Here is a 23,093-nt window from a genome sequence, read left to right on the forward strand (position 1 = left end):
TGAATTTTGGATGTTAATGAAGAACATTGAACGTTTCTTTCCTGTTATTGATTTTGAAAATCATTACTTGAAAGTGCTTTTCCCCCACATGATTAGAAGGCAGCATCGCTTCCTGAGTTCTAAAGTTTTCCAGGTAAGTTTTAAAGACCCACTCCAATGAAAACTGTGTTTTTTTTTTTACATGTTTTTGTGGTATTTTACAAATGCTGGAGGACATATTTAAAGAAAATTGAACTCCAAATGGCATTTATGAGTATGTCTTTATTGAAATCTCTGTGGATCAGGAGCAAATGGATTGAAATAAAAGCATATTTGTGACGTAGAAAATATGATGGGAAGGCCACAAGCTCTCTGCTTTCCTTTGTTATGTATAAGAGAGTGGAAGTGGGGCGGGGTTAGCTAAAAACAGCATAATCGTAATTGAAAGGTCACTTGGAACGCTTTAAAAAAAGTTTCAGGGAAACATTTTCAATGCTGATCGCTTTGGTGGTGGAGTAGAAAGCCTGAAAACATATTTACCCAATTCCTCCCGCATACCTCTGCTTTTCAAAAAGGAAAAATACATCTTTCTTAATTTTTTTAACATTTTCATTTGTTTGAGTGGTGTGTGCGTCTGGATTCTACCATTAAAACAATTATCTAAATGTTTTAAGGACTCCCAGCTATGTAGCAACACACACTCAACGAATACTGCCAAAAGCATTTGGAGTTTGTTTCAATATTATTATAATTATTTTTTATAAATGCCAACATAGGAGCTCTGGATATGCATATGTGATATTTAGTGCTCTTTGATCGACATCCAGGTTGCAGAGGAGGAACAATCAGTCTCCTGTGGTTTAGTGGGCTACCATTTGAATTACAAGTAATCACAAATTAAAGAAGGATTAGGCTCTTAAAGCCAGAGCTTCTGATTTGCAGCGCCAAGAGTCATAATGTAGCAGTTATTTGGGAACAGGAAACAAAAGGAACTCCAAGCGTGACTCACAATTGCCTATTCATCGGGAGCAGTGTTTTTTTTTTTTTAATGTATAACAATTAAGTCTCAGCAGTTTCAGTTCAAATTTTGACTTTTTATCAACTTAGCACTCAAATTACTTAAATTGTGGAGATCTAATTCATATTTTGGGTTCAACTTGAGCACTGATGACTTCAAAGTTACATTATTTTAGTTAATTTCTTTTGAATTTGACCAATTAGAGGGGGGAAAAGGGGACCGTATTCCAGTTTAAGAGTGAGATTTAGGCCTTTTGTTTAGAGTCTATTTGAGTCTGATTAACATATATCTAGTACAGTCCTCCAAATCAAGTAAAAGATACCAAAAACTACTAAGAAGAAACAACATAAACACCAACTTAATTAATGAATTAATTATTTTTTTGGGACTCATTTTAGTTTTTTTCACATTGTGTTTAAAAAATCCAACTTATAAAAAGTGGAATAGAAAAGAAAACTTAATTTCCAAGCTGCTCTGCTTGCTCTGTTGCGCGCCACACAAAATCCTCCGCCCAAGTCCTCCAGCGGATGGAGCGAAATAAATAAATAAGTTAGTAAGTAAGTTAAGGGAAATGTTGACCCAGAAGGGCCTCGTGGCTGGATTATCCAATCATGCCTGTTCGCTGGGTAGAGGGCCCTGCATTATTCAGTCTAAGACACAGTGACTGGAAAACAGCGGAGGGAGCCGGGGCCTCGCCTCAGGAGTGCGCATAAATATGTGGGTTTGCTTTGCGCTCTGGGTCGAGCGCCTCTACTTTTTAAAGGCGACAGACGCAGAGTTTTGCAGGATCACGCCTCCTCTTGATTTTCAAATGAACTTGTTTTCTCTCCTTCTGCTTCACGGCTTTCTTCACCCACTTGTTCTTCCAGCTCAGCGGGGGTGCTGTCCGTGGTGCTGAAAGTTTGAATAGCATTTACTGTTCATGGGTTCCCTTTTACTGTTTCCAGGCATTAAGTACGGGGTCAGATAAGAAGGAGCCTAAATTGAATGAAAAATCGGATTGTAGATTTGAAAAAAGGAGAGTGTAAATTAAAAAAATAAAAGAAATGGAAAATTTGAAGAGTTTTAAACTCAAAAGAATACACCAAGAACTTCAAACAAAATTTAAGAAATTTGAAAAATAAACTTTTAACCTTAAGAAAAAGTTACTTTAAAACATAAATTTATATTTTAAACTTCAAAAGAAATATTTAAAATGTAATAAGAGTAAATCAGAACAAAAAAAATCTAAAACTATAAAAGGGAAAAAAAATGAAAATTTGAAACAATACATTATAAAAATGCTGAAAAAATAAAATTTAAGAAAAATATATGTAAAATATTATAGGAAATACACATAAATTGTATAAAAGACTAAAATCAGAAAAAATATCCAAAATGTAACAAAAAGATATTTTATACTTAAAAAAAAATTACAAATTTGGAAATGGCAAACTTAAAGAAAAATATTTTAAACTTTAAAAAGAAGTATTGAAAGTTAGAAAAAAATAAAACTTGTAAGAAATTAAAAAGAGCTCAAGTTACGTTACGACACACTCAGTGGTTTAGAGGAATGTCATCTCTTTTGTGCACGTCCTTATGTGCAATATTTGATCCATGTGAGTCACTTATTTTTCCAGAGTCGGGAGCCTGAGCTGTTTTAGTGGGGGATCACTTTTCAGCCGGAGCTGGATAAAAAGACAGAGCCAAAACAAAAATTCAAAATTAAACGTAACATTTGGACAAATTAATGCACATGTAAGTTTTTTAGACCACAATAAGAAATTAAGTATGTTGATTAATTATTGTATGTTTTGGAATGACATTAAAAGTTGTAATAGTCAGGATATAGGTTGTTATTTTGGCGGCGATCTGATTCGATTCAGGAACAGAGATCAGCGAAAAGCTATAGGTGTTATTTAAAAAAAGGTATTTAATGCAAACAGAGAGGAAGTCACAATATAATGAAAACATCAGTTAAAAACAACAGTGTTCTTTTCTAAGGAAGTCCTGTATTGATTTCTAATCAATCTTTGCTCTCTGCTTTTGACGTTTTCATGCCGTCCATTAAATGTTTCATCTTCAATCACAAATGAGTTTTTTCTGTATTCTTGCTGAAAACGGTCATCTTATCCAGCTGTAAAGTCAAGTTTAAACCTGCTGAGAAAACAAGGACAGATTCACTAAAGGAGAGCAGATTGACAGAAAAAGCGCTTTCTTCCTAATTCTGCCTTCAGTCGATTCGTTTTTACATGAAATACCGTAATTTCCGGACTACAAGCCGCTACTTTTTTCCTGCGCTTACAGCCCTGCGGCTTATTCAGTGACGCGGCTAATTATTGGATTATATTGGCGGCCGCCATGTACGCATTTTCGGACACAGTGAGTGGTTTGAATTCTCTAACACCAAACACAAGTCATTTATTTTTCAACACACCTCTAAGCAGCCAAACAGCATGGACCTCGATTCAGGTCTTAGACACTTCAGTCATGGTTCAACAAAACGAAACACGCATGCCCAGCCGCATCCCAGAATCCTTTGGTGCCATTAGACCCAACGTGCACGTGATCGCCGCTACAATATGATGCAGCTTTCAAGTTAAAAGCAATAGTTAAAAGCAGCGTTAAAAAATCACTAACGGGTTTGGAAAAGCCGGTCAGCTGCGTGACGGAGAGAACAGCGCATGCTCAGGAGTGAATTTACCTCTGAGTCATAGTGACTTGGCTGGCTGCACGTAAATATGTGGCAATAATATCAGCCTTTATTTTGTCGGGACACGACTGGAAACACAAATTGACGTGGTCGTGTTAACGGTTTCTAAGGACTGAGCAGAGTTTTGCATTGAAACGCTCACAGCCTCCGTGTGAGATGGAGACTGCGTGTCGTGTGAGCTGCTGGGCCGATGGCAGTCTGAAGGCTCCCACACGTAACAACGCATCCGCCCCTCATACACAAAACGTACAGTATTAAGTCCGATTGCTCTGCACAGACACGATTTGCTCCGTCCACCGGCGCAATGGGGACGAAGCGCTCCTCCTTGAAGCCGCGCTGGCCAGAGCTGTCGGAGTAGATAGGAAGGGGAGACAAGGAGCGCGCGGGAGCGCGGAGCGCAGAGGCGTCGAGACATTCTGCAGGCTGCAGCCAGGGCTTACTCGAGGCGTCCGCGGAGCAAGTGTTTGTTGTGGAAGGAAACTTCTGACCCACGCGCCGCGAGGAGGCGCGCGTATCGCGCTGAGGCGCGCGCTTTTCAGTCGCCGCTGCTGTATTTTACCGGTGTGTTTTTTAACCAGCCCTGTTACTCCCATAACGCTGCCGCGACACAAGCGGAAGGAGAGCTTTACCCGTTCACCCCTCCACGCACTGCTGATACTCATTCTTAAACACGTACAACAGAATGGCGAGCCGGGCGTTGGCCCCGCCTTTAGCCCCTAAGACTCATGGGAAATGGGGGATCGGGGATGTAAATTTCCTCATCATAACTGAGGGATGTAATGTTGATTATATGGTTACTGTTTGTAATTTTATGTGTGATACCTACATTGTCAATAAGTTAAAAAAATAAAAATAAAATAAAAACCATAACTGAGGAACTTGTGAACAGAATAGAGGTGCATACTGTTTGGCAGATGCAGATAGACTCAAAGACATGAGCCTGAGGCTAAACTGACTCCACCCACTGTGTGCTAATAAATCACACTCACACTCTGAGTCAGGAAGTGATCCGTCAGGATGACAATGTTGCCTAATTCATGCGGCTTGTATCCCGACGCGGCTTGTGTATGTATAAAGTTAGTTAAACACGTGAAAATGGGTGGGTGCGGCTAATAATCGGGTGCGCTTTGTAGTCCGGAATTTACGGTAATCAAAAAACATGATCACGTTTTGGATTGTTGCCATTGACAGTAATGATGCAGCGCTCTCATGGGGGGTTGGGGGGCTTCTTTTAGCTCAACGCTGGCTCAGGAATATTACAAAGGCACCAATAATAAAGTTTCATAAAAAGTGTATTATTATATTAATAAAACACAGTTTTTTATAAATGTTCCATGAATGAATTTTGTTGCATTTATCCGCTCTGTTAAATATAGTCTAACCTAAAACTGGTCCGTGATCACATGAAGGCGAAACACGGAACAGCTCGTTAGCATAGAGAGTGTTGGGATACACGTTACAGCTCTAATACAAATATTTCCACATTTCTTTTTATTTGGGGTTTCTTTATTTTTTAACCTTGATAGATAAGTTGATGGTTTGCATCAGTTTGTTAAGGTTGATCTTTTTTTTGAACAGATGTTTGGATGAAACTTTCAGCCTAAACTGTCAAATGTTTGCTGTTATTTTGTGATCTGTGAACTTTTGAAGACACTATGATGATCAGAAAGCCTTAACGTTTGACATTGAATCGTTGATGAACGGTGGTTGTCCGACCCTTTCCAGGTCAGATCGTACAGCATCAAAGTGAGCATTGGCTCATTCTTACAGTTCTTCAGGGTGGCTCTGCAAGTACAGCTAAAATCCACTCCTCCTCCTCTTCATCGTGCCTCTGCGATGAGTTGACCCACCCCGACTGGAGACGCCCATGACTATAGCAGACGGAGACGATATCTAAAGAAACAATTTGTGTTCAGATGAGAGGCGAAGCCCAGGTGCAGGAATAATCTTGCTGCGAGCTTGAAAACATATCCCACATGAGCATTCATGTGACGAATGGAGATGGAAATGGACACATCCCATCAAAAACGCTTGTTTCCTGCACACGTGGGTAATTTTCTTTTAGTCATGTAGGTTGGAGGAAAGACTCTATTTTTTTGCAGAAAGGAAAACAAGCTCAGCGATACCTGGCATGCAAATAATTTGACGATTAGTCGTGGTTTGGGCATTCCTGACTGTGACTTTGGGTTGGCTGCAGCTCAGATTGTGGTCTAAGAGCTGCCAGCAAGACTAAAGGTGGAAGATTACAAAAGTGAGCTCGCGACTGTGACCAGTCTCATGGGAATACCAGCTAGAACAACACTTTTAGAGAGAACGCTTTCATTTTATTACCTTCATGAGAGTAATATTAAACTGCCAGAGGGGGAGAAGAAAAGTCAGTCCACCAGATAAAAGTCTAATCTTCAAAGGAATTACTTATTTTCCAGTTACAGTACAATAACTGCAGAACTAAAGTCTTAATGTAGCTTTCCTTCTGAAAATAGGAACTGCAGTGTTTGATGTGAATACTCTGCAGAGAAGGAGTTCAAAAAACAGAGTTCATTTTGGGAGAAGCAGCCACGGAAGATAATTAAAAAAATGAAAAATAAAAAGGGAATGTGTGGCACCGCTTGCACAAGAACTAAATCAGAGGTAGGGCTGAGTTTAAACAAAACGATTTAAATTCACCTTTTCTCTTTCTTTTTTATGGAAAAAACATCATTTGGGTTTCTAATGTAAGAATCCTTTTTGTTTTTAAATAAAATATCTACTTTGATTTAAACAAAATCAATATTTATGTAAAGAAAGTTTTTTTTATATCCAAAAATTAAAAATAGTTTAGGAATAAAAGAAATTAAAAAATAAATTGATATTAAATTGAACTGTACTAAATCGTAGGCCTAAGTAAATAATGAAATTGTGAATCTAAATGAATCGCCTTAGGAATAGGAGGTGACACTCAAATCTATTTACAAGCTAAATTTAGATTTTAAGCAACTCTAAATATCTAACTCGGTAAATTCAAATCAGTGCAAATGCTGCAAGAAAACTGAGCAACTTGAAAAGAAACGTACAAGTGTGCACACAGATTCAACACAACCCAAAATGTTACTATGAGTCATCTTTGTAAATATAGAGTCAGTTTTATATGTACATTCGAATTCAATCTTCAACTCAATTTTATTTATATAGCCTAATATTACAACAACAGTCGTCTCAATGGGTTTCATACCGGTAATTGTGTAATAAACATGAAATCACATATCCACATGAAGGAGGGATCCTCCCCCAGGACGGACAGGCAATGAACCAGAACTCTCAGAGAAGATTTAGCTTATCTAACTCTACAACTGTGTTCCCTGGACTCTATACATTTTTTAAAAGTCAACTGAAAACTTCTTATTTTCGTAAAGCATTTTAACTGTAACTGTTTTTATATGGGCTTGGGATGATTGTTCTACATGGTATATGCTTTTTGACTTCTGTTTTTTATATATATATATATATATATATAAACCTCTGGAGCACCTTGTGACTTCTTTCTGTGAAAGGTGCTATAGAAATAAAATTACTAACTTATTTACAACTACATGTTGAAATAGTCCAGCAGATGGGCTTCATCCAATGCTTTTTCACACTGAACGCAATTCGCTGATGGATGGTCGTACACCTGACAGTGCACGATTGCTCTGCTCCAAAGGTTCCCACCCACAACTCTGAACTACTGCTGCTCTGCAGAAACTATGTCCTACAAATAAGCATTGTTTTTTCTATTTTAGCTAAAAACGGCATCATCATAAATGCAAGACCAGTGGAAACGCATTTAAAATGGATCAAAATATGGTTGGAGTGGGGACTTTAATCAAATGTGACAAATAATACATTAAGATGCAATAATCACTGTAGCTTACTGAAATAAAACAAAACAGCTCATTGCAGAAAATAGTAAATAACCCCCCCCCCCTGATTTCTAAGTTCAAATTTAGTTTCAACTTTTTTTGCTGTAAATTTAATGTAAAAGTAAAAACAGGAACAGAAGTATATACTTCAAATATGTTATTATTTTTGAAATATAATATTTATTTATTTTTATATTTAAATTTTGAATATAAGTTGACAAATGCATGAGTTACTATAATATGTTACTGCACTAAAACCTCGTCTTCCTGCTTTCCCGCACGGCTTGAAAACATTTATCCAAAATTGTAGCAAAACTTTTCAACTTTTCATTCTTTTAGGAACTACCATTTTGCTTTTGGTCTGTGATCAGTTTGGTTAATTTAAATGCATTCCCATTTTTCACAACTTCATCCCCGAAGGACCTTATCTACGGTAATTCCAAAGTTATCACGCCTCTTGTTTTTTTTAATCAACAAGTGAATTTCCTTCTGAGCACCTCATGCTCCACAGATGCAGAGCCTGTCAGCAGTGTAATGAGAAGCGTGTTCTTGCTTTGCAACATATTGCAGAGAAATGGATGAAAAGTTATCTAATCAAGACTTTGTGACGGCGCCGTCATTTCGTCACTGCTGACCTGCTAAAAGCGTCTGCCTGGATTCCTGCAGCAGCATGTCAGCAGACCCATCTGACGCCTTTGGCGTTACGTTGCTTTAATCGAGGAAGAAAAGAGGAAAAAAGTGCTTAAAATGTCAACAGGATTGCTCATTTTTGACTCATTCATGTGGTTTGGTGACCCAGACTTGAATTCTATTTAACATTTAGTGCTGTGGCTGTGACTTGTCACTGCAGCCTGTGCACAGACCAAATCTGGTTTAGTGTTTTAGGGCAGAAGGGTGGAACTACATGTACTCCAAACGGAGACACGAACCACCAGAGGGAGCAACACGCTTTGAATCCTCCCCAGACATGAAAACCGATCATGCCGAATGGCTAATGATTTGCACCAGAAAGTCAAGTTTTACCAAACCGTCTTCTGGCTTGTGATTTTAATTTAAGCTAATGATCAGACAGATCTGAGTTTGTTTCTTTCTAGCTTACATTTTCAGCTTGTTGTGCCACTAGATTAATGGAATCACAGGATGGATTTCTGGAAATGATTTTATGCTGGCTGAATCGACATCCGTGCAGAGTGCACAGGCACACCTGACTCCTTTCATTGATTATGCGTGGGGAAAACTCCTCTTCCTCACCAATGACAATTTGTTGATACCTCACAAACCCAAGATGAGAGGAAATGTGGTTAAAACTTTGAAAAAAAGCTCATCTTTGCCTTCTCCCAAGGAGGTGAAACGTGAATTCCCATCTGAGTATCCTTCATCAATCCCGCCTGAAAGCGAAGGCCCTGGTTTGCAGTGCTGAACCCCAACGTCCATAAACAAGTGTTCCCCTCGTCTTCCTCTCTGTTTGTCTTTCCATTTTTCTTCTGACTTTTTTCCTCTGATCTTTCTAGCGCTCCCCCCCACCCAGGTGTCTGGAGGGAGGAGGAGGTTCCTTTGATTACCTCTGCAGCCGATTAATTGCTTTTCTTAACCTCTGCACAGGCGTGCTCCCGCTCTGCCTCCTGCACGAGTCTGCGTGGACCCCTGCCAGGAAGAGAAAAAACAAATCACGCCATGTTTCTGCTTCGCCCACTTTCTTCCAAATTACTCTCCTTCATGTTTTCATCTGCCTTATCATTAGCATCATCAGTACATTTACCTTGCTTCCAACTTCTTGTTGTCCAGCTTTCTCACCGTATTTTCTGCACCATAAAACGCACTTAAAAGCCTGAACTTGAAAAGAAAAAACAACAAACGACAATGCTCCCTAAAATCCGGAGCGTCTTGTATATGGTATATGTGTTTTTGAAGGACCTGGTGGGACTTCCATGAGGGTATAAGATAGACATGTGCTTGGGCAGAATCTGATTTATGAGGAAATATTTGTCTTCCCTTTTTTTTTTCTTCTTTCTTTTTGAACTGTCCTTTTTCTGTGATTAAATAGATTTTGGCCTTGAGTTGTGCTGGCCAAGCAATTTCATATACGAACACTGAGTGCTCGTTTCCATCTCACTCTGCCTTTGAGACATGCATGTGCATCACGTCTCTCAAAGGGTCCCAGTTCTTGCCTTCCAATGCTGTCATCCAGCAATGAACTGCCTCCTTTAGACCTTGGCCCTTTTTTTCTCCCCCCCCCCCCCCCCCCCCCCCCCCTTTTTCTTCACCTTTGGGACATCCTGAAAGCATGTCTAGGGGCCATCACAGTGATTTATGCACTATGTCTGCACACGAGCTCCAGTGTCTTTACAGTTTAGAGAACACTGGACAACAATGTGCTAAAATCTTTTCAGGATGATGCAGTTGTTGCTTCTCGTGGGGGAAAAGAAGTGTTGGAGAGGACTTTCCTGACTTTAGAGACAAAACATTTACCCTGAAGATGCTGACAGAGTTGAAGTTTTATCTTGGGCGGGGTTTAGAAAATTAATTTACCGTATTGATCTTGACTAAAAAAAAAATCCATTGGAAATCACAAAATCATTAATTCATTTTTCTCTTAAGTGGTTTTAATCACTCAAAGTTACACTTTGTTTGTTTTATGTCACTTTTGTAAAAAAACAAAAACAAAAAAAACATACTTAAAAGTCCCACTCAATCATCTTTTGAGATATTTTAAAATAGTGGTCTTTTAATTATAATTATGCTGTTTTAGCTAAAATAAAATAAAAATTAAGATCTTATGGATCTGGTTGTCTAGAATTCAACGCAGCAGAAAGGGGCGGAGCTGGGAGCTTTTGGCTTGCCCAGTGTATGGCCTACTCCACAACTCCGCTTTATTTAAACTGCATTTTTTTCGTCTGCTCCTAATTCACAACAATTTGAATGAAGACATACTCAGAAAAGCAATTGTGAGCTAAATTGTCTTTATATATTTCCTCTAATCATTAAAAATTTTCACAAGAACATGTTAAAAACACCAAAAATGGGTTTTTTACCTGAGTGGGTCTTTAGTGGAAAGTTAAATAAGAATTTTGGAAATCGAAACCCTGGATGTGAACTAATAGATTGAAGTAAAAATCTTTTTTGCAAAGTTAAAAATGTATCCATAGTTAAAGTACAATGTTTATAATCTAAATTTGGCCTTTGTGTTTCTTTTTTTCTTAAGTGTATATATGAAATTATTTGTATACAGTGGATCCTTTGAAATAAGCTTTTTTTTTTACCGTTGTTTTCTTATTTCTAACTTTTGTATTTAAGTTTTGGTGCAGTCTGGTTTCTGCAGGTGTTTGATGCAAAGAGCACTGCAGCCCAAACACACACACACACACATAAGAAAAACACACTCCCGGAGCTCAAAATCTGCATGTGAGGCATTTACAGACCCATAATGTGCAGCACTCATTCATTCACTAACAGGTTAGACTCCCAGGACTCCACGATGGAGTGTGCTGATTTTTCCCATCAGCAGAAAGCTGGGACGAGCTGAGCTAATTGAGCTGGGAGGCCCGGCAGGGGAACAGGGTCCTCCTCACATGGCCTCGTCACTTCCTTCTTTATGCAGCCGCTGCTGTCTTCAGTCCCTTGTCTCCAGGCCACACTGTGCTGCCCTGAAGGAGGATTTTAATGCACCACTCCATGGTTTTTACAGGAATGTTTTTATTGTGTTTTTTCTCATTTAAGTGAAGTCTTCATAGTTTTACTTAAAGTATTGATAACCTGCACTCAATTGGAAAATCTCGACTATTATAAATAAAAAACTGAACTAGCAACTACAACATTTGGTATTTGACAGCGTTTTCCTAATCCATCAGCCACTTTATAACTTTCCTGGGTTTTATTTAGTCTAAATGTTCCTTTGCATGAAGAGATTATGACAATATGGATATTCTGTGTTTGGGGACAGGGATGCAGACAGTCTTTCAAGTCTGCAAGTGGCTCTGGGTTAGCAACTCATTTAAAATGAGCAATCATTATCTGAAATTTACTTAGAGAATGAGTTTAAACTAGACTATATTAAGTTAATAAATTAAAATGATTTTTTTGTAGTGCTAAAAAACTGCTCTCCATTAGTTTTTGCTGTAGAAATCTAATTTTACTGTAGTAATGAGAGATCCTACTTGGTTCTGTATATATAAGCCTGTTATGTGGGAAGTGTGTGTTATATCTATTATTAATGAGGAATTGAAAAGTAAATTGAAAATTACGTGGACTAAACTCAAATAAATATTGAATCAAAGTGAAAACCTCAGAAGGGTCCATGGAATTTTCTTTCTCTTTCACTTTTTTCACTCACAAGCTAACTTCTGATTGACATGCGTGGTTGCCATAGAAATGTTGACTGAGACCAATTTGGACATTCACTGCTTACTGATCTTGTTTGGCTACAACATAGCAGCGTCTGTATTGCAAAAAAATGTTGACAAATTAATTTCATTGCGTTGAAGCCAGAAGTAAGCCATTTTCTGCGGGTGATGTCACACTCACACGGTCCTGTTCTTATGTAGAGTTTGTGGGTTGCTCTTTGCAACTTTGAATCATCTTAATGATATAAAAAACCTTCACTTCATCTTTTATTAATCCATATGTCTTGAAAAAATTATCCAATGCAAGTCTTATTTCATTGTTTTTGTTATATTTCTTCAGGTTCATTTGTCAGAATATTGAATTTAGCTTTTCAAATTTACTGTAGTAACTAGTTGGTGAGGGATTCACTCAGGTGTAGCTTTGTAACACCGCTGTCACCTCTCTATGGTACATAGATCTGACCCCTCAATTTTAAATTTATCCAAGAGTCGGAATAATCATGTTCTCTTTAGAAATGGCGCAGAACATTTAGATCCTGCAGGTCAAAGCCATTTTTAAGGTTCCGATTGATTTCCTTATTGATTTTATGGTTTTAAGTCACTGATATGTGTCATTTATTGTTACAAGTTGACCTGTTTGGTGAATGTGTCAGCCCTGTAAGCTTTACCTTTTTTTTGGTGCTTTCTTCTAATCATTTCATGCTAATAAATAAACGGCACTGCAGCAAAACGGCACATAACAAAAGTAGATCAGCTGTTATATTTGAGGAATATAAAGACTCTACAAACTATTTGATGGGCCATCGGAGGCCTACCATAAAAAGACACCTCAAGCTGTTGAGAATAAGCTGTTTTCCTCTTTTAGTGACTCTTTGGGACTGGCTATGGGCAGGCAAATGGCCTTTACCTGGAAAGTCACTTTCATTTTCTTACCCACCATTTGTTAGTTGGGATAATGTCTCATTAAGTTCACAAAGGGGAAGCGATGTGCGCTTTGGGTGAAGGTTAGAGTCTTGGCTCCTCATGAGACAAAAGAATGATTATCACAGCACAGGCGCGCCTCAGCCTTTGTCTTTCACGAGTTCTATTTGCAACACTGCTGGCGCTGCTTCATTAACCATAATCTATTAGCCCTCCTTCCACCTCCCCTAAGTAAAAGGTAAAACATTTGGGCTCAATGATGAATGCTTGATCATTTTTGCATAGCGTTTTATGAAAAAGAGTGGACGGAATGGGGGTGGGGGGTAAATTTTACATTATCAAGGAGATAATTACAAAGCAATCATAAACTGTTTCCTGTAAAGTGATAAACAAGCCAAGGGCTTTTGCATTTTCCCCAAGAATAATTAAAATCTGCTTTGCATTCTATGCACCGGTGTCCTTCCTGCCACTCTGTGGCCACCTCTTGGCATGAAAACGGCAACATATTTCTATCAGGGGGGGTCTATACTTGAGAATGATTTGGCTATTCTTGGACATTGTTTAACTTGTTTCCTGTCATTTATCTGTGATGTAAAGTCAAACACTTTTAACTACGTAGAGATTTGTGGTTTGCAAATCCATGGATTGTTTTAATTGTAGATGTCTTCTAGTTCTGAGCAGCTCAATGTCTCGGTCCCACTCAGTGGGAAGGTTTCCAGATGTGCCCTCTTCCATGCATTTATCTACTATGGCTCAGTGCTGTGTTCATTCATTGGTTGTTGTAGGAGCCAGATGTGTGGGAATGTCACATGTGCAGCCATAAAAGTAGGGAAGAAGAGTTGAAACTTCAATTCCATTTCTACATTGGTACTTCCTCTTCATATGTGCTTTCAGGTTTAGGAAAAGATGTCCCAGTTCTATTTTGGACTCAGTGGAAGGAAACCAGGGGGCTGCACAGTGGTCTTCTGGTTAGCACTCTCACCTCACAGTGAGAAGGTCTTGGTTCGAATCCCAGCAGAGTCCTTTTTGTGTGGAGTTTGCACATTCTTAGGGGTGCGTTTTCTTTGGGCACTCCAGTTTCCTTGCGCAGTTCAGAAACATGCTTCATAGGTTAGTTGATTATTCTAAATTCTCCCTAGGTGTGCGTCTAGTTGGGACGCGCTCCAGCAACCCCACAACCCCAAAAAGGATTCAGCAGGTTGTGAAAAAGGATGGATGGGATGGGAAAAGATGAAGGGCCACACATCCACCAATGCAAGGTCTGTGAAATACCTCACAAGAGCAACTCCCAGTTATGAAAGGAGACCTTCATATGTACATAAATAAAGTAAGTCCAGGTGAGAAAGCTGCCTTTTTTGGACTTCCTCTTAGCCCATTGGTTTTATGTCGTTTTAAGGGCTTTGTCAGAATTTAAGTTCCTGCTTGTTAAAACATCTATCCATCTGATTTCTAACACCACTTGATCCCTTTTGGGGTCATGGGGTTGCTGGAGCCTATCCCAGCCACTGTTTGGCAAAGTTGGGGTACACCCTGAATGGGTCACCTGGTACAATATTGAAAATATTACTTTCATTTGGGTTTTATTGGCGCTTTTTGGTTTGCTTGTTTGATCCACAGCAGTTTGTGTTATTGGTTGACCACTTTGTATTTTCAAGGGATTTCTGGTTCACATGAAGCTTGCAAGTAAATCTTTGTCTGGTTCAGAAACAGTGTGTATGCAGGCGGTCTATTCATTGTACCAAGTGATGAACTCTCTGGTCCATTCTTAAAATCCCACTCTGATCATCTTTTGATCTATTGCAAAGGTGTTCCCAGTGGTGTTTTTCATTTTGATTACGCTGTTTTTAGCATAAAAAAGTAGTTTTCTAGGGCATAGTTTCTGCAGAGCACTGGAGCCTCTGAGTTGTGGGCAAGACTGTTGGTGCAGAGCAACCCTGTTCCCCTCCCAGTCACCCATATCTGAGAGCTCTCTGTCCACACTCTCTCTTGCTGGCTTACAGCCCCTCACACCCCCCACCTGACATTACCGGTGCAACACAAATGGCGATCATTATTGGCGCTGTTTACAGTTTTGAGCGGCAGCTCAGACAAAGAAAACGAAGACGCACATGGATCTAGTCGTTTGCAAGTGGATTCATAAGAAGAACACAGTGTATTTTTTACATAACAAATAAGGTCTTTTCAAAATGGCTTTTTTGCATTTGTTCCTCGTTCACAGCGGTTTCAACAAAGAAATGCTAAGAAATGCAATTTTTGTCTCAGATTATCAGAAAAATGCCACAAGAACAGCTTTAAAAACACAATTCTCATGGAATTGAGTCTTTTAAAATATATTTCTAGTGGGAGGAAAAAACTGCGGCCAGTGTCAGCTGACCCCCATTCCTGGCTCTGCTTCCATAATGTATCCATGTCTTAAGATGCCCACAGGCTGTGTCACATCACACTGTTAACATGCGGTTGCTTCTGCACCTCTAACGGCAGACTCAGTCAATTATCCATGGAATCGATCAACATAACTCCTTTGCCATTCATTTAAAAGAGCCAATCAATCTGCATGGACCTTTTTCTTATTTCATTTTTTTTTTCCTGGCTGTGGAAGGAGCATTTATGTGTGAGGCGCCATGGTTTGGCTCCATGATGGATCTACTCAGGTGACAGCGCGTGCTCTGATTTATAGTTGTTTTTATCACTGCAGTATGACTAGAGTTGACCTCTCTTCTAGGTTGCTGCTGCTTCTTCCCATGATGCCTGTTAAACTGCACTCTGACTTGCATGATAATAGCACGCCGCCCTTCTGGACAACATTTTTAATGCACAGAGAGTGGAATTTGTGGATTTATGAGCACCGGGCTTAAAAGATCCTCCTCCTTTTGCATCTTTATTTATTTGTATCGGCTGCACTCACCTACTCCTCAGTGATTTCATTACTAAATTAAGCGACCTATAATCTTACACAGATAAATGTGGGAGCAACAGTGTGTGATGCAGCACCGAATACTGTGTCCTCTATACCTGATGACATGCAAAGTTTATCACAAGCAGAGCAGAGACATGGTCACCTTACCCCGGGCCTCATTGTGACAGCCAGCAAGTCACTTGAGAGCACCATCGGAAATCAATAATCCCCCACTCTTTAATTGTTAGGAAAAAAAATCTTTGCTGCATCACATCATCAGTCAGGACAACCTGACTTTCATTTATTTTTGCATTTTATACTCTTACTTAGCCTTTTCTGCCTCTTTGATAGTTTCTGCTCTGTGAAATGCACAAGCTGGCTGATTGTTCTGTAGATTACTTAATGGAAACTGTCTGGATTTTATTTTAAAGGACCCGGCATGCATACAAAAGCGCCTCATGTTGACTCGGGTGCATTTGTGTCTTATCTCGGGGTACGTTTACATCAATGTCAGCTCCTCCGCTGTTGTCTTAAGCTAACAGGAGAAGCGCGGCGGTTCCCGCCTGCTTGATGTTTGCTGATTCCCATCATATTTTTGTCTTTAGGTCACACATCAATTCCCTTCTGATGCTGAAATCCCAAATGTTTTTTTGAGTCATGATGCCTTTTAGCTTCTGTTTCTGTGGCACCCTTGATTCCAGGTTGTGTCAGACATTTATGAGGAGTTCAGCTACATTGAAAATTTTGTTTTAGTTGTTGAGGGGAGGTAATCCTCGTCTGATTTGCTACGTTTCTGATTAAAGTGCAGTAGAATATTCAGGCCCTAACAAAAAAAAAAATTGGACCTGTAATTTGACTTTGGGAAACAAAAAAATACAGTCTACTTCCTTTTTATGAGTCTAAATCAATGGTAAATGGTGTATATTGTTCTTTACTACTTCTTAGGCTGTAAGAAGGTAGTTAGGCACTGATGGCGGCTCCACTGCCTAACAGCAGCGTCAACCTGTAACCGCCAGGAGACACGGGGTTCAGCGTCTTGCCCAAGGACACTTCTACATTCGGCAATGTGGCTAAAGGGAAAGGGAAAAAGGAAAAGTAATAAATAGGGAAAAAAAGGGAAGAATAAAGGGATACTCCAAAAACAATTGTCATCAGAGTGGACACATTCATTTAAAAGTAAAAATAGAATTAGTCAGAATTTACTTATAAAAAAAATAACTTTATGTTAGCTTTTGGAGACTTATGTTAGCTTTTGGAGACATTTAGCTTTTTCTAGAAATGCTTTTTTGATCCATTCATGGCTTTTTCGATCTAAAAGTAAACAATACAATAAATATGAAACAAGAGACGGTCAAATGAACCTTATAGCTAAGGTGGCCTGTGGTGGCTAGCTTGGGGTAGTTGTGGTTTGGGGAACAGTAATGAAAACATTCGATCCAATTGTTTAATATTGAAGTATACCATTAATAATGTTGCCTTGAATTACTCTAAACCCAGTGCAAATAATCAAAATGACAAACCGTTATTACACATCCTGTCGTTTTTATTAACAGATTCCTACCAAATCAGAGATTTTCATACTCGCCTTTTTTTTGTTTTGTAGGAAAGGCAAAAGCCAAATTGTTTTCATAATGTACTTTATCAGTTTTTTTTTGGACAAAATGTTAAAGGCTTCTAAGTCAGATTGGACCTGGTTCTCTAACAACGAGCAGTTCTGGAACTGCTTTTCAACTGTGAAGGTAGTTAAATAGTGTGTAGGAAATGCTCCTGCAAAAAAAGCGCAATCTTTGGAGCAATTTCAGTATATACTTATAGGTAATAAATACAAAAAAAAAACTGTACTGGGCCCATTTAAATTTTGACAAGCATGTGAAGAATCTCACTCTTTCATAGAACAGCTTTAAGAATCGAGTTTACTGTAAACCTGAACTATTTCTGAAATTACCTTTTTTTTTTTTCTTTCTCCCACACAAGCTATGGCTGGACCAAGCTAATAGCCAGCTTGTTTCTCCTCCTTCCTGTTGAGCGTAGTACCTGGGGAGAACCCCGTCTCCAAAACTGTGATTAGGCCCACTCTGGCTAATTAACTGCTCGGGCCACAGTTGGCCATTTGTGTGGTTTAATGGAGGGATGATGCTGCAGCTGTCCTTCGTCTGTCATTCATCCGACTTGTGCCCTTTATGCCACAAAGCGTTTATCACTCTCATTAAAGTGACAGGGAATATGAGCACACTGCATTTTCATTTAAGCGGCAGCAGAGGCCTTTTTTTCTTTTCTTTTAATTTCATAGAGGGAAATAGGATGCTTGTGTCCTAGTAAAGGGGGAAATTCCTGGAGATTCCTGGAGAGAAGACCTCATTACAACAGAGTTGTGGTTCTGGAAAATGCCGCTGTTAATTTGCCTATGACCGCTCTCATGTCTCTGGGTCTCCTGCTATTAACTGAAACTGGCTGCTTAATTATTTATACCTTTCCATTATGGAATGAAAGTTAGGACACTGACATGCCTACTGCAGGGGGGGTTCCTTTCTTTATTCCAATTTTGCTTAAGATTTACACAGGTTCCTTATGTCTCTGGCTTTTAAGCAGCTTTGGTTGCAGACATTAAAGTCCCACTCCCATCATCTTTTGATCTATTTTAAAGCATTCCCAGTGGTCTTTTAATTACATTTTCTAGGACATCGTTTCTGCAGAGCGGTGGGAGTACATAAAATTTTTTATCTCAGGCTTTTGAGCGGAATTGTTGGCACAGAGTAAGCCCGTCCTTCCTTTCCCATGATCTTTTAGTTTATATGCTCTCCCACTAGCTTACAGCCCCTTACATCCTAACATTACCGATGCAACAAAATGGCGAGCAATGTTGCCGCTATCCAGCCGTACAGTTTTGAGCCAGACGAGGAAAACAAAGGTATACATGGATCTATAGATGCTCCTGATTCACAGCAATTTGAATAAAGAAATACTCAAAAATGCAATTTTAGGCTTAATTGTCTTTATATATGTCCTCCATCATTAGAAAAATACCACAAGAACATGTTAAAAACACCAAAAACACCATTTTCATTGGAGTGAGTCCTTAAAGCGCTGGATTCTGGCCAAAAGACTTATTTTATGTACCACTTGTGTGTACTTACACAACCATAAAGCAGCACAACTTGAGCGTATCCTAACTCTCCTAGCCATCCACTTACTCACACAAGCCCCAGGCTCCCCGGTATCATCCAGCCATCATGTGTTCATTAGGCTGGGAGTGAGTTTGAGCACTCTTCCCTCTTGTGTGCAAAGAAACATGTAAATGTTTATTTATTTTTTCTTCCTCAGCAGAGATGCAAGATTATTTTTGAAGTTTTTGATTCCATTTCTACCTCTGGCAATCTTTCATATTTTAGTAATTAAGTTGTGCTCACATTTTTTTCTTTTTTGGTTGCATTTTCACTCCTTTTAAGATACTAAAGCGCTCGGTTCTCAAAGTATCATCAAGCCCTTTTACTTGTATGGTTGTGTCTAGCCTGCTCGTTTTTAACAGCTTTTCCCGAGGGGTAAGGGTAGCTCATGTGAACGGATCACTTCTGATTAGTGCGGGTGCTTTGGAGAGATGCCTGTAGTGTTTTTTCGCCAGAAACAAACAGTGGTGTGGCCTCCTCGGGGAAGACTGCCATTTTTGTAGCACAGCAGCCCCTCCGAGAGAAGCTGTGTTATCTCTCGTGAGCTGTTAACTTTGGACTTTAAAGTGTGTGCTTTGTTTTTCACATCACAAGATGATGATATCGCGCATTACAGCGACAGGGCTGATATTCTTATTTATTTCTTTTTATTTAAAAAGAGTTGTGGGATTCAGCCTCATCTTCTCGGCAAACACGGGAGGATGCGTTTTTTAATTTTCCGAGAGTGTCACAACATAAACTCCCTGTCATTCAATTCTCAGTGCAAATTTACATATAAAGTGTCCGATAAGCATATTTGTGCGCTGCCAAAGAACACTTTAGTCATTTTGTGTCGAAACATAAAGGCTCAAAGAAAATGTTCCGTTTTTATTTGGAATGCATTTGAATCATGTGGCATTTTGTGGCAGAAGAAGAAAGATATTGGCTGTAGGTAAACAGTGCAGGAGGGTGGGGAGCAGAAGCTGACGGCTGATTTGTCTCTTCTGTCGGGAGGATTTACGGTGCGAGTGTGTCGAGCCATCAATCAATTGTGGCACACTCCAAGGACAAGTTTGTCTCTTTATGCAATTTGTAAGGCTGTCCAGTCAAATTGATTCCTTAACCAGGAGCCGTCCAGCGCACGCAGAAGAGCAAACCCCCCTGAAAAGCACATAAACCCCAGTGTTTGCTGTAAACAAGACAATAAATGAGACGACTGTTGACTGTCTGTGGGCAAAATCCAACTGCAAAATAAAGGGGGTGACAAAAAGACAAGATTAAAAGCGATTGCAGAAGTGATTGATTAAATGTGATTCAACTGAGGATTGATGCTGCTGAGCTTCTTTCTGACAAATGATTCTGCTGTTATGATGCATTCAGTCTTCAGGAGTTTAAATACACCTAAACAAATATTGGCTACTGTAACTAAAAATGTTCCCAGACTTCAAGCTTTTTCATGTTTATGGTTTTACTAGGCTAACTAGTCTTTTAACTCTTCAGAGCTTTGACTCCAGTGTTGACAATCTTTCTACTAAAGTAACTGATCACATAGGTCAAGTCCCGCTCAGATCATCTTTTGATCTAATTTACTAATGTTCCTAGTGGTCTTTTAATTATTATTATGCTGTTTTTTTCCCCGAAAATCAAGAGATTCCTTCTGCAGAGCAGCAGGATTTCATTGGAAAATCGTGATTTAATTGTGCGGGGCTGTTGGCACCTGAGCAAGCCTGCTCCTATTTCCCATCATCCATCTGTTTAGGCGCTCTCCCGCCAACTTACAGGCCATCACAATCCCAACCATTATCGGTGCAACAAAAACTGGTGAGCAATATTGGAGCCGTCCAGCTGTACATTTTTGAGCCATTTGCCAGTTTGAACGAGGAAAACAAAAACATGCATGGATCTATTTGTCTATATGTGGATGCATCAGAATTGAGCTGATCTGGGAGTTTGTGGCTCGCCGTAGTAGCTTCTACGCCACGTGAACAAAATTTTTTCAACTGCATTATTGTGTCTGCTCCTGATTCACAACTATTCAAAGAAATACTCAAAAATGCAAACTTGAGCTTAATTTTCTTAAGACGTGTCCTCGTCATCAGAAAAAAGGCGAATAGAACATGTTAAAAACGCAAAAAAAACAATTTTCATTGAAGTGGGAGTGAAATAGTTTTTCCATACTTCCTAATGACCTAATAGACCTAATAGAAAACTATAACTACAATTATTTAGTATTCGAAATGTTGATACATTTGATTGTCTTTAGACAATTATCTAAACTTGTATCTCACATAAAAACATCTTTATAGGTTTCGCCATCAGAGGTGGGATTCAGACCTTTGTGGTCACAGAGGACTGCAACCTTCCAAAGGCTTTATTTACACTCAAACAACTGATCAATTCAAACTACTTTTAGCTCTTGCATTACCTTCAAAGTGGCTGGAAACAAAATACTGGTACTAGTCACCTCGTTCCACTCAAGGCAGGTTGGAAAAGCTTTGATAATCTTCATCCTTCAAGTGCTGCTGTTACTAGATCAGAGCTTGATGTTTTCTCAGCGCTTTGATGTCTGACCAGATACTTATAAAAAGGAATGACCTCCCCTTTATCAAAAGCTCTGTAGCAACAACATGGCTGTAAGACCAAATTTTTCCCATTAAACTCAGTTTGGGAATGAAACCAGTGAAAAGCATTATTTTTCTCTGAGTCAGATCGTTGTTGTAATGTCGAGTTTGCTAGTTTTGGTGAACAATAAAAATTGCCCCCAAATAATGCTGAGGCAAATGACATCTGATGGCTTCTTGCTGAGCAAGCAATTGCTCCTCTTTCGTGTTGAATGTGCGGTGATTTGGAACATTTAACGGACAATAGGGAGCGATTACGAAAACAGGCTGTACACTTGAATAATTGATGCCGGAAATGGTGCTCAGCTTTTCTGAATTCACAATGATCCATCCATCCATCCATCCATTACTTCAACACACACACACACACACACACACATATCTACTTGGTCAGATTTCCATCACGTCACATTGCTTTGCAATGACACGCAGTCTTTCCTGAAAAAGCACCCAAATAGTAACTGTTAGCTAAAACCTCAAAGCAACTGTTCATGCTGAATGTGATTTTTATGTTCCATAACTGGAATCAGATCCCTGCAGTGTGTCTGCATCAGATTAATGTCCCCGCAACATAAGGAAGACCTACTTGTGCATTATGATTTTCATTCTGTGTACAAACACCTACGCTCCCCCTGCGTGTCTTGTTTGTGCGCAGTGATCACATTAATGTAGAGATAAATATAGGTATAAAAACATTGATGCATAATAAATTACACTCCTGAGCAAATGTCTTGGCACTGACTTAAATATGCTCTTTAAATTTGCAGATTAGCGTCCCGTCATTTTCCGCCGTCAAATTGAGTGGAAAATTTGCCGCCCTTTCAGCTCACAGTAATGACGAGAAATATAAATATAGAAACAAAAATGAGTCAAAGATTATCTAATAGAGTGTGCGTCAATGCAGTTTGTCACAAGCTTTACAGGAGTATCATTCAATGGTCACAGATCACTAACTGTTGAAACCATTTTTATTATATTTTTTTCCCAAACACCACGGGTTTGGAGCGGTTGCAATGTGCTTTATCTTCCCCATAAGACATGGACTTTTTCTGGCTCTAGTAAAACGACAGCTGGGACAAGGCACATCTCACATCCACGTGAAGAACCGCAAAATGTGATGACAACAAATAGCTTGAAAATATGGTTCATTTCAGTTTGATCGGGGGGGGAGACTTCCATCTGAGGGCTGTCTGATAAACCACAACAAGATATGTCAGCCTTGCTGCACATTTTGTGTGTGATAAGGAAAATCCAAAGGGAGGGGGATCCAATATTAGCAAGAGTGGTTTCTTTCTCAAAAGACATTTTTTGGAGGTGTGACATTCCCTCCAGTCAATAAGATATGAAAAAAATGTCTCAAAGATTAATAATGACTTAAATTTGTAAGACTTCTAATAATCAGTAATTGGCTCGTCATTGCTCTAAAGCGGCTAAGATCAATGAACGAACAGCGAACAGCTATCTGCAGGTTAGTACAAAAAGGCTGGAAGTTGAGACTTTTATTTTCTGTTTTGTTGGGCGTGTTTACCCTGAAACATGATTTTCCAGTTGGCACGCAAGTTGTGATAAGATCGTACACCAGAATGTTCTTGACATTGATCAAAG

The 23,093-nt window shown here is 39.2% G+C and overlaps 1 protein-coding gene across 1 annotated transcript in view; it reads left to right on the plus strand.

The window, feature by feature from the left end:
- ppargc1a (peroxisome proliferator-activated receptor gamma, coactivator 1 alpha) overlaps nucleotides 1-23,093 on the plus strand; it is a 422,123-nt gene that overhangs the window by 589 nt on the left and 398,441 nt on the right. The window lies entirely within an intron of this gene.

This window comes from Oryzias latipes, chromosome 18 (assembly GCF_053564925.1).
Source record: "Oryzias latipes strain Hd-rR chromosome 18, Olatipes_Hd-rR_3.1".
In the NCBI taxonomy this organism is placed as follows: Eukaryota; Metazoa; Chordata; class Actinopteri; order Beloniformes; family Adrianichthyidae; genus Oryzias; species Oryzias latipes.